The sequence below is a fragment of the Episyrphus balteatus genome, chromosome 4 (assembly GCF_945859705.1).
Source record: "Episyrphus balteatus chromosome 4, idEpiBalt1.1, whole genome shotgun sequence".
NCBI lineage: Eukaryota > Metazoa > Arthropoda > Insecta > Diptera > Syrphidae > Episyrphus > Episyrphus balteatus.
In genome coordinates, this window is record NC_079137.1 from 19,966,902 (window position 1) to 19,983,319 (window position 16,418).

At 37.4% G+C, this 16,418-nt stretch overlaps 3 long non-coding RNA genes across 4 annotated transcripts; 1 reads left to right on the forward strand and 2 right to left on the reverse strand.

Moving 5' to 3' along the window:
- Positions 1 to 3,387, reverse strand: LOC129920309 (uncharacterized). Of its 2 annotated transcripts, XR_008773235.1 has the most exons (3): positions 1,260 to 3,387; positions 439 to 813; positions 1 to 375 (listed from the first exon to the last, which is right to left on the reverse strand). It is a non-coding gene; the product is annotated as an uncharacterized LOC129920309 (long non-coding RNA). The 2 variants fall into 2 exon arrangements; XR_008773234.1 differs by having other exon boundaries at positions 439 to 3,387.
- A 3,411-nt stretch (positions 3,388 to 6,798) lies between these two features.
- Positions 6,799 to 14,354, reverse strand: LOC129920310 (uncharacterized). The gene is made up of 4 exons (XR_008773236.1): positions 13,655 to 14,354; positions 7,934 to 8,760; positions 7,645 to 7,855; positions 6,799 to 7,014 (listed from the first exon to the last, which is right to left on the reverse strand). It is a non-coding gene; the product is annotated as an uncharacterized LOC129920310 (long non-coding RNA).
- An 87-nt stretch (positions 14,355 to 14,441) lies between these two features.
- Positions 14,442 to 16,041, forward strand: LOC129920312 (uncharacterized). Its single transcript, XR_008773239.1, has 3 exons — positions 14,442 to 14,643; positions 14,705 to 14,774; positions 14,833 to 16,041. It is a non-coding gene; the product is annotated as an uncharacterized LOC129920312 (long non-coding RNA).
- Positions 16,042 to 16,418: the final 377 nt, after the last annotated feature.

Below are 16,418 nucleotides of genomic sequence, written 5' to 3' on the forward strand. Positions count from 1 at the left end.
AACATTCGAACAATTTAATTCAAGAATTTTTATAATCACTCAATCTGTGGTTGTTAGTTATTGAAAAAATAACTAAGTATTATTATACTTATTTAACAACTAAGTTCATACTTTATCAATATATTTAAACAATACTTTTTGTTCATTGCAAAAGTGGTTTATAAAATATGTACATAATATTCAGTTGATACATTTTGCGCATCATACTTGATCGCATTACTTGGTTTATTGTATTTAAACAGACACCAAATCGTTTTAGGTGTTTGGGCTCCAGTATTTTCAGAGAAATTCTTCTGGATGCAGTCAATTACATAAGGTTTGTTCGTTGTGAGCTCTAGGGCACTCTGGGTCGCTCCGAATTCCAATGATGTCCTCCTGGCATGAAGATTAAAAATATGTAGTTAACAAATGATAACACAAGACTACTTGGTATTATACCTGCCAGTTTTTGTGATTTCGGATACGTGCAGAAATTTCGGTTTCTTATTCACTGTGATTTGATGCGGGCCAAATCTCACATAATCGATAAACATAATGTGTTGAAGATTTTTATGCGGTGATAGATTTTGAATACGTTTTATTAGAACAGCATCCTGATATTTAAAGGCTCGATTTATTAGATTGTGTAGGCCATTGCCAGCGACCATTATTTGTACATAACGTTATTTGTTTAGCAATAGCGCAACGAGGTCAACTTTGGTATTTATATTGAGAATTATATAGCATCAGTTGCCATTCGCGGGTTGGTGATGAATGACCAAAACCCATAATCCCAAAGATAAAATCCCCAAAGCCAAAATCCCCAAGACAGACCTGGGTATAGACAAAATCTCCAGGAAAAAATCTCAAAAAAAAAAAATCTCCGAGCGAAAATCCCAAAATTTCAGATGCGCAAGTTGTCTATCAAGCAATGAAATCGCGCGCGCAATTTGATTGCTTGATACACAACTTGCGCATCTTCATTTTGGAAATTCCAATTTTAATTTCTATACTCAGATTGCAATAATAGATTAAGTGTTTCCTTGTATAACTCAGAATTATGAAAAATGTAGTTAGAGCCTTTACGAGATTATGGGCAGTATACTTTTTATATTGTGAGTTGGAAAAGGGGGGTTTTCAAGGGGTAACAAAGTGGAATTTCAATAAAGGCTGAAACATTCAGTTTTCAATTAAATTTTGGAAAAAGTTGTAAATAGTGATGAATTAACGAAAATAATGGAAAAAATGAATCTGGCGGAATATAATACAATAGAACATACATTCATAATGGTCCTTTTTGTTAATAACAAAAAGCTATAAAAGAAACACTTTTCAAACAAAATGTCAACTCCGAATTCATAAGTGTGTGTACAAGTCCGTGTGCAAATAGGTGTAAATCTGACTAAGAATGTGGAATAAGTCCGAAGTACACAGTAGTACTAAAATTACTCCGGAGTAAATTTTTGTTTACCCTTTTGTGGAGTGAAGGAGAACAAAACCTCCAAAAGTGCAAAAATAAGTACACGATAACTAAGGCGGTGAAAAATAGTAACGGAATTTTGTAGAACAGTCAAATACAAGCACTTTTTAAAAAGCTAGAATTTTACTATTAATTTTTAATTTCAAATCAAGTTATTGAAATAGTTTTTGTCAATAGTTTTTGAAATAATCGAATTTAGAGTCAAAAATTGTGAAAAAATAACTTAAAAAAATACATTAAATTCTATTTTTGTTGAGACTGTGAATTTCAATACAAAATTGATTGTTAAAGTAAACTGCCCCAATTGATTTCTGATCAAACACCGTATGTTTGACACCATTAAAAAGATTTTTGATAGTTAATACATAGAGTTGGTTGAGAGCTTTGTGTATCTCTAAGAAAAACATTAGATACCTCGCCAGGCAGGCGCTAATGTCAATAGCTTTTATTATCTAAAAAGTACCTTGACTGGACCACTTCGTGGATTCTCAGCATTTTAACTTTACTTTTTGGGTTCTCTTTCCCGTTTACCTCTACAAGAATTCGTAACTTATTTTCACCGCCTTAATTACACTGTGTTACAAAATAAAAATCATGTTAATTACTTTGGAAGTGACCTAGCAGAGATTGTAGGTATTACTGAGTACATCGTATTTCGGCACTTGAAATTCAATGGCGTTGGATTGGAATTTTTTTATTTTGGTTCGATCGGTCTACAGAAGCCCTGGTTTGTGTAGCATATAATGCACCAATCCACGGGACTGGTACACACCAGTTGCTCGTCATTAATTTTCCGACATGAGAAGTGTCTTTGGGACAAGTTTACAAGTTCCATGTGGGCAGGACAACGTGCCGATACTCAAACTCGTCATCGTAGTATTCGTCGGAATAATATATCTCCTTAGGATTTATCTTTGAGCAGCGTCTTGCTAATTCCTGTTCAAGGATAAGCCGACATGTTATTTTTTGTGTAGTTGCGAATCGGACAAAAACAAAAATAAAACGCAGGTTGTTCAATTGATTTGATAAGTTATTGTGGGATTTTTTTAAGGACTTTGGTTCTTTATTACTTATTTTATTTTGTTTCCAAACTAATTAATTAATTTATAAAGGAGAAATAAAAGTGTGATTAAAAGAAATAAAACAACGCTTCGCATCTGTTCAAGTTATGTCGAATTCCTTTCAATTTTTTGAATCGCCTCAAAAAAATGGAATTTTTGGTTGTTAAAAAGGAACATGAAAACAGACCGAATTCTTTTTGCGATTGTATGTGTGTCATTTGACAACAATTTTTACACAAACGTCAAGCTGAAACCAAAACAATTTCTGCAAAATAAAACCAGAGATTCCTTTGATCAATAATTTTGTTTATTTTCTTCGGTAATATAGATTTATTTTAATCAGAATCAAAGGGAAATTGCAGTTATTATTGAGATCTGAGTGAAGATGAAGTAGAAGGTTATTATTTTGGCCGTATGCTGTGGTTTTACAGAGAAAAATTTTTCTGACGATAATTACGAGAAGAAAAGTCACAGTAATTTGACTTTTTCACAAGAACTATGCCAGGAAAAAATATATTTTGATCGCACATTGTTTTTTTTATTTATTTCATATTTTTCCGCAATAAAAATACGATATTCAATTAAAATTTTCTCTTTATTTGAAGTTGGTTTTCTCAAATAAACAAACAACACGAAGAAAACTTTCAGCTGACGTTTGAGAAATGTCAAATGTTCCAAGTGTGTGTGCAAATCCGTGTAAATCTCTCAAAAAAGAAGGATTAAAAAAAATTCGAATTCTGCTTCGTTTGAGGCGAATTTTTTTTCTATGGAACATGATTTTCAGAAAAAATTCGCTTCGAGATCGCCGAAAATTCGATTTTTCAATTGAAAGGAATTCGACATTAATTTTTTTTATTCCATGTTACACTGAGTTTTGGTTTTGACAGATGGAGTTCGAATCAAAAAGTCCGAAGGACTCCGAATCGAATGGAAGCTTTCGGATTCGAACATGTCGAAGTAGTGGGGATATGAGCTACTTTTGGGGGATACACACACTAAAACAATATTTGTAGGCAAAGCTATCCGCAACGGGGGGTTACGTTAAGGGACGGCTCCTGCTAAATCGAGGTGCCTCTATACCAACGGAGTTCATGTACGTTACCTGAACAAAGGAATAGTGGTGGTTTTGGTCATAAACAAAAAATACCAAGACTGGAAAATTTCGTACGTCTTTCCCCCCAAAACCCTTTTGTGTACAGTGCTGTCTGTGAATATATGTGAAAGCCACCACGTTGGTAAATGACGTTAACACGCACACATTTATAGATTCACGACATTCACCACACATCGGACACGAACACAACGATAGGTTCACGACATTCACCACACCTCGCAGCTTGTAGGCAAACGTCAGTTGACCGCCGAGTTTCCAGTCTTGGTATTTTTTGTTTATGGTTTTGGTACGTTTAGGTAGCGGTAGGAATGCGAACCAGAAGTACTAGGCATAGTTGCAAACAGATAGTCGGAGTGTCTAAATCAAGCCGTTGAGAGTGAAGTGTAAGATAGTACATTTTTTTTAAATTAAAGTTTTCAGTGCTGTAAGTTTATTTTATTTTAGTGTTCTGTACAGGCTGAAAATTCGAAGAAACTTTCGTAAAAAGTTTAGAAACAAAAATCAAAACTGTGTGGTGAGTTATAAAAATTAAGAATTTGAATAAGTTAGAGCTATAACCGATTAAAATATAGGATTCGGGTCAAAGAGGCAGGACGACGACGACGACAGCGTCGCCCGGATGAAGAAGCAACATAAAGGGCGCAAAACAAACGTTGAGTCAGGTGCACGAGAAGCTGTGACAAAAAATGAAGTGATGAGTACTTAGAAATTTAAGTTATAAAAGATAGTCTAAGAATCTTCAAAAAATAAAACTAGAAGTAATTGTGAATAATCACCCTATAACAAAACCTAATTTGAACTCCGAAAAAGCCGAGACCGAACCCCACATTTAAAAATTCAAACATTAGTGCGAAAATTCGAAAGTCGAAAGTTCACTTCGAATCAAAATATAAAAACTTAAATCGAAAGCTTTTGGCATCGAGGGCACGAACCCAAAATTATCAAAATCGCCAACCGGATGCCCAGAAGAGCGGCCATCATTGAAAAACGCAACTAGACGTTTAATTTGAATTATTTATTTTGAGCGTTGGCAAGGGCGAACCAGTTTCATCCGACGATAGTAGTTTGTTTTTATCACCCCAATTGAGGTGCAAACCACCTAAAAAGCGCTTTATAGGTAGGGTAATTAATATTTGGTGCAAAATTGCGAATTTGAAAGTTCGGGCGAGGCTGGGCTCGAAATTATTGTGTCGCTGAAGTGCGAAGGGGAGAGTGACACTTCTCTGACAGAATTTAAATTCCAGAGACGTCGACAGCCCCAGTGTGGATGCAAAGGTCCACCGACGAAAGAGTCGACTTGCATCACATCTTGGTATTTCTTAAAATCCTTTAAATCTTTATATTCAAATCATATTTTCATTGTAAATTGTTTATTTTTGGTCAAATACGTAATTATTGTTGTAATTTTACCCTTTTACTTATTTTTTGTGTCGCATTTAGTGTAAACTCAAATGGAGTTACACGGGTGCAAGTCATACAGTGCAAATTTCAATACTTAATGTTTCTTGTTTTAAATAAAAATGTTTATTATTGTGAGCCACGCCACGTACCGTTTTTGAATGGGACCAAAAGGTTCTAAAATGCATTGCTAAATAGAAAATTTGACAGGAGGAGTGGAGGGGCCCGCTAAGAAAGGATGGTATAGTATGATGGAGTAGCGGTTGATCGGTCCAAGGGGAATCGGACCAAAATGGCCAAACCGATTCCAGGTGTGGTGGGGGAACGGCCCGTCTGCCCCGACATCTGCAGACACCCTCAGAGCCGCAACTATTGCTATGAGATAAAAAGTTAAAGTTGGCATGATGTTTGTTTTTGTAACGAGGTGAGGCGTACCGGCAAGACAAGATCCCCCCCTAATCCGGCGAGCTTAGCCGTGCTCCGCCAGCATGCCATGGTCTCGTCCGTTGCGCATTCCAATTCCTATCCTATTTCCTTTCAAAAATCCCTATCCTTATCCGATCCGGTCTTCCTTTTTCCCAATCCTTATCCCAAATTCTCATCCTGTTGCCCTGTTACAAATGGCGCCCAACGTAAAGTCCGAAGTTAGTCCTTGTGAATTGTCCTTTGTCCAGTCAAGTCTACGGGTAGTCACTGACACCATCGAAACATCTTGTAAGTCTTGATTTGGAAAGCTCCAAGCATACTGGATCGAATGCGACAAGGTGTTTCGAAGATGTCAATGAAAATCAATAGAATTGACAATGTTTAGTGTTTAAATGCACTTGTTACCGGATGGAAGGTTTCGTATGTCATTGACGGGAAGGTCACAGACGGACCTATCAAATTGCGACGAAAACTTGAATCCGATAGCAAGGGTAGTTAATGTCCCGTGTATGTTTCATTTGCGGTTGCAATCTGAGTCGGAAGGAAACGTAAGTCTTGATCGAGATAGCTTTTGAGAACGCTCGATCAATTGCGACGAAGAATTTCGGTTCATATAGCAACATCAAATGGAACGTGTGTGTATAATTGTCGTTTTTTTATGTGTTTTTAAGTTGCGAAAACTAAGGGAAAATTTAAAAAGAAAAGTACACTGCTACGTCACATCATACGTCATATCGTCGAAGTCAAAATGAATACCGTCCAGAGCCGCCCCAAAGCTCCTCCCAAAAGTTTATGAAAAACAAATTAATACTAAATTAATAAATTTTGATTAAAATTTTAAACTTGTTTAAAAATTTTTTTGTGTGGGTTTATGTCGTGGTATCGAGTTTTTTCGTATTTCCGGTGTAGTCTAAAGAGACTTATATGTGTCAAATTCAGTTTTGTCATATTAACTTAAATAAATTAAACAGTTTAGTTTTTTTATAAAATAGAAAAAGTGGATTTTAATATCCGAGAAATCGTTTTCAGTACAGTCAAAGAATCTTAAAGGAAAAGTCTAAAGTTTAAGTTTGTATAGGTAACGTTTTTTTTTATATTTCTAATTTTTAGCTCAAAATTTGTTTACGGTGTTGGGTATAGTTAAGTTTAGTTATTTTTTTGTTAGATTTAGGTGTTAAGATATAAAAAAAAAAAAAAAAATAAAAAAAAAAATAAAAATTTAAAAATACTAAAGCAAAAAAAAAAAAAAATTTAGAGTAAGAGTTATAGATACTATAGATTCATATTTAGATACTTAGATATAATTTTGGGTTTAAGAGTAAATTTTACAAAAAAAAATATAAAATTTTAGATATAATTTACATAGGTTAGTTCTTAGGTGTAAGTTTTCTTAAAATATTTACAGATTTCATTTATAGTTTTTTTTGATATACGTAAATACATAGTTTTTTAAATAGTATAGTTTTTTTATATTTCTTTTTGGTGTTTTTAGAATTGTTAGTGTTGATTGGAGAGCAAAGTTAATTTGTGTTCGCAAGTTTTTGTGGTAATGAGCTCTGAAAAAGAGAAAAGAGACCAGTTAATATACAATCAAAATCGAGCGACCACTCGCTCTCAATTAAAAAAATTAGAAAGCAATATTGAAAGAATGCCTATTACTCATTCTCCACCAAAAACAGCCGACCCTAAGTTGAGTGGAAATACAGGGGAGGGGAATCAAGTTCCGATAATGTTTTCCGTACCACCACCACCAATTCCACCGTCAGGTAGCCAAACGGGCAGTACGGCAGACACAGTTGTTTCACCAGCCTTCAGTGAGTTGACCATCAACGATGCCAACTCAGGGGGGGTAACAAGAGAGCAAAGGGTGAACACAACTGGGTCCGAAAAGGATTCTGGGAATCAGGGTGATAGGGAAATAGGGTCAAATGAGGGTAATCAAAGGAGCGCAAATGCCAATAACACCGGCGTTCCAACCGATCTTATTGCGGCCATAAACCAAGCGGTAATGAGTGCTTGTGAGCGATACACTTCATCAATAAGAAGTGAGTTATCACAGTCTCTGATGGTAGAGATGAGGAAAAATTTTGAAGAACTAAATGGTAGGGGTAGTACCGCCAGTTCAAATGGGAGAGAGGAAGTAAGAGCTAGTTGTCATAATCAGATAAGGGGTACGAATGAATTACCTGCAGCGCAGCCAAATACAGGAGTTGCGAATTCCACACAATTAAATCCTGCTTCTAGACCTTTTGTTCCGGTAGGGAATCCTAGAGGGGGCAATCAACGGTCATTCCGCGACACTAGGTCCGAACCTGACTTCGAGGAAGGGTCTGGAGGTATACCACAGCCTCATGGTGGGTACTATCTACCGCCACCAGGTAGTTCACACCATCATTTCTGTGGTATGAATTTTAAAAATTATAGAACGTTAGATAAATGGGGAGTGAATTTCAGTGGAGATTTAGAAAAACTCACGGTAGAAGAATTCGTTTTCCAAGTAGAGATGCTCCAGAGCGATTATGCATGCCCATGGGCTGAGGTTCTAAGGGAATTCCGTCTACTACTATCCGGTGCTGCGAAAGAGTGGTATTGGCAATTCCAGCGAACATTTTACCGTCCCGATTGGCCACAGCTCCGTGACGCCTTGATGCGCCAATATAAAAATTCGCGATCCGATTATGAGTTAGTTAGGGATATGATGGATCGGAAGCATGGCTCTGCTGAGACATGTGACCAATACTTCACCGCCGTAAACAGAATTAGGTCTCAGCTCAGGGTACCGATTCCGGAAATTGAGCTGGTACAGATCCTGAAGCGCAACTTGAATAAGAAGTTAAGAGCGCTGGTTTACCCGCAATCCTTATTCACTCTCGATCAGTTGCGGACTGCGTGTAAGGACGCCGAATATGCGTTTTCAGATAGTGATCGGGTCGAAAAAGAAGCTTCGAAAAACTATCGACCACAGGGTCGTTACATGGCTAATGAGCTAGAGTTTGATGACGATGAGTGTGGATCTCATCAGGCAGAGCATTTGGCAGCGTTTAGACATCCGGGATCTAGACCGAACACATCTCGTGGGCCAAGCGATTCCAAATCCTTGGATTGTTGGAATTGCAAACAGCTAGGCCACAAATTTAAAAATTGTTTGTCTTCCAATTGGAAGGTGTTCTGCTTCGGGTGTGGAAAAGAGGGAGTAATTTCTCCCCAAATGTCCAGTGTGTCATCCGGGAAACCCGTTCAGGAATGCGAAGACGATGGGGGAGTCGTCTTCCACTCAAACAGCCCCATCCAAAGATTAGACACTACGAAAGAAAAACAAATAACAATATTAGATAGAAAGCATGAAAAGGAGAAACAAATTTATAAAGAAAAAGTCAAACTAAGTGTAATAAAACCTTTACATGTTAGGATAAGAGAATACGAGTTAGCGAGAAATAGAATTTTTAACGGAGATGGTCCAAAGGTTTCGAAAAGAGTTCAGAAAACAAGAGATAGGTACAAGTTAAGAAAAGATACGCAAAGAAGGATTTCGTCTACGGTTTTGGACATTAATACCGATCCAAGGCCATATGCCAGAGTGACGATAGGAGGTAAGGAGATGCTAGGCTTGCTCGATAGTGGGGCCAGTGTTAGCATTCTGGGAAAAGGATGTTTAGAGTTAGTTAAATCGGTTGGATTTTCGATTCTTCCATATAAAGCGGGGGTCAAAACAGCTGATGGGAAGAATCAGGCCATAGTAGGGAAAGTCCAAACCCAAGTCTCTTATAAAAATGTAATTAAAACTGTCACCTTCTTTTTGGTACCAAATTTGGAACAAGAATTATACCTGGGAGTAGATTTTTGGAAGATTTTCCAGATCGCTCCAAACATCGTCAGTTCTGTTTCGGTTCCAGTAGAAGAAGCAGGCAATGTAGATACTCATCCCCTAACACCAGAGCAACGTTTACAGTTGGAGTCGGTCAAGCAGAAATTTCTTGACTATGACCGTCACGGTCTCGGGAAAACGTCTTTAATGGAACACGTCATCGATACAGGAAATGCTGAGCCTGTCAAGCAGCGTCAAAATCCTGTTTCGCCAGCGGTACAAACCTTATTGTACCAGGAAATAGACCGAATGCTTAAGCTCGGCGTTATAGAGGAAAGTGAAAGTCCTTGGTGCTCGCCTGTTGTCCTTATTAAGAAACCAGGAGTTGACGGTACCATAAAGTATCGTTTTTGCCTGGATTCTCGTAAGGTCAACGAGTTAAGCAAAAAGGACGCAAACCCACTCCTTCATATCGAGGGGCTTATCAGTCGGCTACCTAATACTTACTACATAAGTAGTGTAGATCTCAAGGATGCTTTTTGGCAAATACCGCTGGAGAAAGAGAGTAGGGAAAAAACTGCGTTTGCGGTACCGGGGAGAACCTTATACCAGTTCAAAGTAATGCCTTTTGGGTTGTGCAATGCAGCTCAAAGACTTTGCCGCTTGATGGATAAGGTGATTCCTGCACGACTCAGGGACAACGTTTTCGTGTATTTAGACGACTTGTTGATTATTGCACCGGATTTTGAGACTCATGTCACCATGCTGGAAGAAGTAGCTGAATGTTTAAGGAAGGCGAATCTCACCATCAACCTAAAAAAGTTTCAAAGAACTAAAGTACTTGGGCTTTATAGTTGGTGGTGGGAAGTTGAAAACCGACCCAGCGAAGGTCGAAGCGGTTGTAAACTTTCCGATGCCGAAAAATCAGAGACAAGTTCGCCGGCTACTTGGACTAGCAGGGTATAGGCGGTTCATAAAAGATTTTTCCAGCTTGACCGCGCCCCTAACAGATACACTGAAAAATAAAAAGGCGAAATTTAAAATGACGGATGAGGCAGTTTTGGCTTTTGAAGAGCTGAAAAGGGTTTTAACCGAGGCTCCGGTTCTAACTCACCCAGATTTTAAAAAAAGGTTCTACATCCAATGCGATGCTTCTGATACTGGAATCGGAGCAGTTCTGTTTCAAAAAAACGACGAAGAGGGAGAAGTTCCAATAGCATACTTCTCACAGAAATTGAATTCGTGTCAGCGAAACTACAGTGTGACCGAGAGGGAATGTATGGCAGCGGTAATGGCGATAAAAAAGTTCCGGCCCTATGTCGAAGGCATGGACTTTACAGTCATTACCGACCACTCAAGCCTCAAATGGTTAATGACCATGAAAGACTTGAGTGGGAGGTTGGCCAGATGGAGTTTGGAGTTGCAGGGTTATGTCTTCGACATAGAGCACCGGAAAGGAACATTAAATGTCGTTCCAGATACACTCTCTCGGGCACACGTAGACAGTATCGAGATTGGAGACATTGCTCCTTTGGTTGACCTTGACTCAGAAGAATTCGAGTCAGAGGAATATAAAGAGTTGATTCAAGCGATTCGTGATAATCAGGACCAGTTGCCAGATCTAAAAGTAGAAGACAATTTTGTTTATAAGCGTTCTTTTGCGGCATGGGTAGAAGAACCAACTTATGAACACAATTGGAGATTATGGGTACCATCGGGATTAACCGATGGAATAGTAAAAAGAGCCCATGATCCACCTCAAGCTTCGCATGGAGGAGTAGCGAAAACACTTTATCGAATTAGGCAATATTTTTACTGGCCAAACATGACCATTCAAATTAAGGATTATGTCGCTAAATGTTCTATATGTAAACAGTGCAAGCCAACTAGTCAAATTTTACGTCCACCTATAACTAGTACCTTCAGTGTAGATCGTCCATTTCAGAAATTGTATGTTGATTTTTTGGGTCCTTACCCAAGATCTAAGTCAGGAAATGCGTATGTGCTTGTAGTGTTAGAGCATTTTACGAAATTTGTATTTTTAAAAGCCTTACAGTCAGCGAATACCACGAGCATCATTAAGTTTTTTCGAAACGAAATTTTCAATACCTTCGGTGTACCGCAAATCATACACTCCGATAATGGCAAGCAATTTCTTGATAAAGATTTTCAAAATCTCTTGGAAAAATACGGTATTCGACATTTTCGTACCGCGAATTATGCACCGCAATCTAACGCCTCTGAAAGAGTAAACAGAACCTTGTTAGCAGCTATACGCTCGTATTTAAAAGATGACCAACGCGATTGGGATTTACATCTTAGCGACATCGCCGGAGCGTTGAGGAGTTCAGTTCATTCAGCGACCGGTGTGTCACCCTATTTTGCCCTATTTGGAATAAATATGATGACTCACGGAAGCGGATATGAACTGACTCAAAAACTCAGTGTAGTCGACGATGGTGAGTTGTTGATTCTACCAAGACAAAATCGACTACAGTGTATACGCGACAAAATAAAAGAAGGCATCCTTAAAGCGAAAGAAAAGAGTGATAAAGTTTATAATATGCGTACTCGAAATGTTAAATATGTTCCTGGTCAAGAAGTCTACAGACGTAATTTTGTCTTAAGTGACACATCCAAGTATTTGTCCGCTAAGCTATGTCCCAAATTTGTTAAATGTCGAATAGTTAAAGCAGTAGGTAAAAACAGTTACGAACTAGAAAATTTAGCAGGAAAAAAGATTGGTATTTTCCATGCCAAGGATATCAAACAATAATAACAACTATAGATCGGTGATATAAATGTACTGTCCAGAGTTTGTTGTTCCTATTAGTAAATATTTATTCAAATTATTTTCAGAGTTTATTAGAGTTTTTAATTTATTTCAATGTCAGAGTTTGTTATAGTTTCTTTTATGCATTTTCGAATTTTATTAGAGTTATGTATTAATTGTCAGTCTGTTATTGCATGCTATTTGTTAATTTATTTAAACAGTGAAGTCCCTCAGACAACCTGTGATATATTTGTTAATTTATTAAATCAGTGAAGTCCCTCAGACAACCTGTAATATCTTTGTTAATTTATAGTAGGTTAAGAATGCAATAATAGGTTTTAGTTAGTAATAAAAATAGTATATAGTAAGTTTTATTTAATTTTGAGTTAATTTTTATAGTTTCTGTTAATTTATTTTTCTGTTAGTTTAATTTATTATTGATTGTGTTGGTAGTTGTATCAAATAGTGTTTTTAATTTATCATATTTTTTGTTCAGTGTTTTCTTAATTTAGGTCAATTTTATTAAGTTAAATTTTTTTTTGTTCAGAGTAGTCGAGATCAAATTGTTTTTATCTTCATACTCCCTAATTGTGCTTAAATTTTGTTCAGGATAATATAGTTTTTTGAAAAATGTATGTTTATCATTAGGTTATAATAGTTTTTGTCAAGTGGGTTTATGCTTATACATTCGTTATTAGTGGTTTTGTAAGATGTCACTGTACTTTGTTTTTTTTTTGAAATATTAATTATTAAGATCGAAATCCAATACGGTGCTTAAGTCATCTATGCCCTAAGTTTAATTTTGTGGCGAAGTACAAACCTCCCACATATTTCAATATCAACCCGAAAGTAACGAAAGTGCAATAACCTATAGTGCAATAAAACCTAATTAACCCTGTGATATCTATGTCGTCCACTGTGTAAGTCTCTATTTGTTTCTGTCAAATTTATGAAATTTCATAAATTTCAAAAAGGAAATCAAAACGTGAAGTCACACAGACCACAAACTGCATTTAAATGACTCGATCAACTTTCCACACGAAATTCGGATAGCGAAGTCTATTGAGTTCAGGGAACTGGAAAATTTAATGAGATCTGAGACTAGCATAGATAAAGTTTTTAAGTTTTAGCGTGAAGCACTAAAGGATTGTGAAAAAGCAGGCTAAAGGGCCAAAGTGGCAAAATACTATACTGATGATAGCAAACGCAAGGATTTTATAGCCCGGCTTGGGGTTAAGTGGGTTCATTCCCCACGTTGTTTAATGTTTTACTAAAAAGGCAGCCTGTCACCGTTTACGTAAAGCTCCCGGAGCTCTACCTATCCGGAGGTTTGTTACGGCAGCCTCTGCATCAAAATAAAATTTCGCTAAAAATATTTCTAAATGAATTCAAACGTCTGAGATTCGAGAAGACATAACTCCCTTGTGGTATTAATTTTTTGTAAGCAACAAAATAATAATAGATGTATAACACCCAAAAAGGCAAGAAGATAAATTGCTCGCCGTTCCTTGGCACCTTGAGTTCTTTGAATAGTATGATAAAAGAGGGAATGTGACTGAACTTATTCAAAAATTAGAAACAAGAGAGAAAATACAAGATTTGTTCTTCTGCGTATTACCTTCTTTTTCTCGAGATAGCCGGTGGGGTTGGGTAAAGATTGTTTAGCATTCGGAGAGCGCCACTCTTGATTTTTGGCGACCTTACATACTTACTGTCTCAGAAGATTCAATGGCGTTGGATTGGAATTGTTTTATTTTGGTTCGATCGGTCTACGGAAGCCCTGGTTTGTGTAGCATAATAATGCACCAATCCACGGGACTGGTACACACCAGTTGCTCGTCATTAATTTTCCGACATGAGAAGTGTCTTTGGGACAAGTTTACAAGTTCCATGTGGGCAGGACAACGTGCCGATACTCAAACTCGTCATCGTAGTATTCGTCGGAATAATATATCTCCTTAGGATTTATCTTTGAGCAGCGTCTTGCTAATTCCTGTTCAAGGATAAGCCGACATGTTATTTTTTGTGCAGTTGCGAATCGGACAAAAACAAAAATAAAACGCAGGTTGTTCAATTGATTTGATAAGTTATTGTGGGATTTTTTTAAGGACTTTGGTTCTTTATTACTTATTTTATTTTGTTTCCAAACTAATTAATTAATTTATAAAGGAGAAATAAAAGTATGATTAAAAGAAATAAAACAACGCTTCGCATCTGTTCAAGTTAATTTTTTTTATTCCATGTTACACTGAGTTTTGGTTTTGACAGATGGAGTTCGAATCAAAAAGTCCGAATGACTCCGAATCGAATGGAAGCTTTCGGATTCGAACATGTCGAAGTAGTGGGGATATGAGCTACTTTTGGGGGATACACACACTAAAACAATATTTGTAGGCAAAGCTATCCGCAACGGGGGGTTACGTTAAGGGACGGCTCCTGCTAAATCGAGGTGCCTCTATACCAACGGAGTTCATGTACGTTACCTGAACAAAGGAATAGTGGTGGTTTTGGTACGTTTAGGTAGCGGTAGGAATGCGAACCAGAAGTACTAGGCATAGTTGCAAACAGATAGTCGGAGTGTCTAAATCAAGCCGTTGAGAGTGAAGTGTAAGATAGTAGATTTTTTTTAAATTAAAGTTTTCAGTGCTGTAAGTTTATTTTATTTTAGTGTTCTGTACAGGCTGAAAATTCGAAGAAACTTTCGTAAAAAGTTTAGAAACAAAAATCAAAACTGTGTGGTGAGTTATAAAAATTAAGAATTTGAATAAGTTAGAGCTATAACCGATTAAAATATAGGGTTCGGGTCAAAGAGGCAGGACGACGACGACGACAGCGTCGCCCGGATGAAGAAGCAACATAAAGGGCGCAAAACAAACGTTGAGTCAGGTGCACGAGAAGCTGTGACAAAAAATGAAGTGATGAGTACTTAGAAATTTAAGTTATAAAAGATAGTCTAAGAATCTTCAAAAAATAAAACTAGAAGTAATTGTGAATAATCACCCTATAACAAAACCTAATTTGAACTCCGAAAAAGCCGAGACCGAACCCTACATTTAAAAATTCAAACATTAGTGCGAAAATTCGAAAGTCGAAAGTTCACTTCGAATCAAAATATAAAAACTTAAATCGAAAGCTTTTGGCATCGAGGGCACGAACCCAAAATTATCAAAATCGCCAACCGGATGCCCAGAAGAGCGGCCATCATTGAAAAACGCAACTAGACGTTTAATTTGAATTATTTATTTTGAGCGTTGGCATAATTTTTATTTTAAATTGTTTTTATTTAATGTTTTATTGTTTAAATTTTTAACTAAAGTGCTAAGAAACCAAAAGGGTGTTGCGGGTAGGGCGTGACGTCGTCGTACGGGAGCGACAAGGGCGAACCAGTTTCATCCGACGATAGTAGTTTGTTTTTATCACCCCAATTGAGGTGCAAACCACCTAAAAAGCGCTTTATAGGTAGGGTAATTAATATTTGGTGCAAAATTGCGAATTTGAAAGTTCGGGCGAGGCTGGGCTCGAAATATAGACCCTAAAATTATTGTGTCGCTGAAGTGCGAAGGGGAGAGTGACACTTCTCTGACAGAATTTAAATTCCAGAGACGTCGACAGCCCCAGTGTGGATGCAAAGGTCCACCGACGAAAGAGTCGACTTGCATCACATCTTGGTATTTCTTAAAATCTTTTAAATCTTTATATTCAAATCATATTTTCATTGTAAATTGTTTATTTTTGGTCAAATACGTAATTATTGTTGTAATTTTACCCTTTTACTTATTTTTTGTGTCGCATTTAGTGTAAACTCAAATGGAGTTACACGGGTGCAAGTCATACAGTGCAAATTTCAATACTTAATGTTTCTTGTTTTAAATAAAAATGTTTATTATTGTGAGCCACGCCACGTACCGTTTTTGAATGGGACCAAAAGGTTCTAAAATGCATTGCTAAATAGAAAATTTGACAGGAGGAGTGGAGGGGCCCGCTAAGAAAGGATGGTATAGTATGATGGAGTAGCGGTTGATCGGTCCAAGGGGAATCGGACCAAAATGGCCAAACCGATTCCAGGTGTGGTGGGGGAACGGCCCGTCTGCCCCGACATCTGCAGACACCCTCAGAGCCGCAACTATTGCTATGAGATAAAAAGTTAAAGTTGGCATGATGTTTGTTTTTGTAACGAGGTGAGGCGTACCGGCAAGACAAGATCCCCCCCTAATCCGGCGAGCTTAGCCGTGCTCCGCCAGCATGCCATGGTCTCGTCCGTTGCGCATTCCAATTCCTATCCTATTTCGTTTCAAAAATCCCTATCCTTATCCGATCCGGTCTTCCTTTTTCCCAATCCTTATCCCAAATTCTCATCCTGTTGCCCTGTTACAATGGTATAA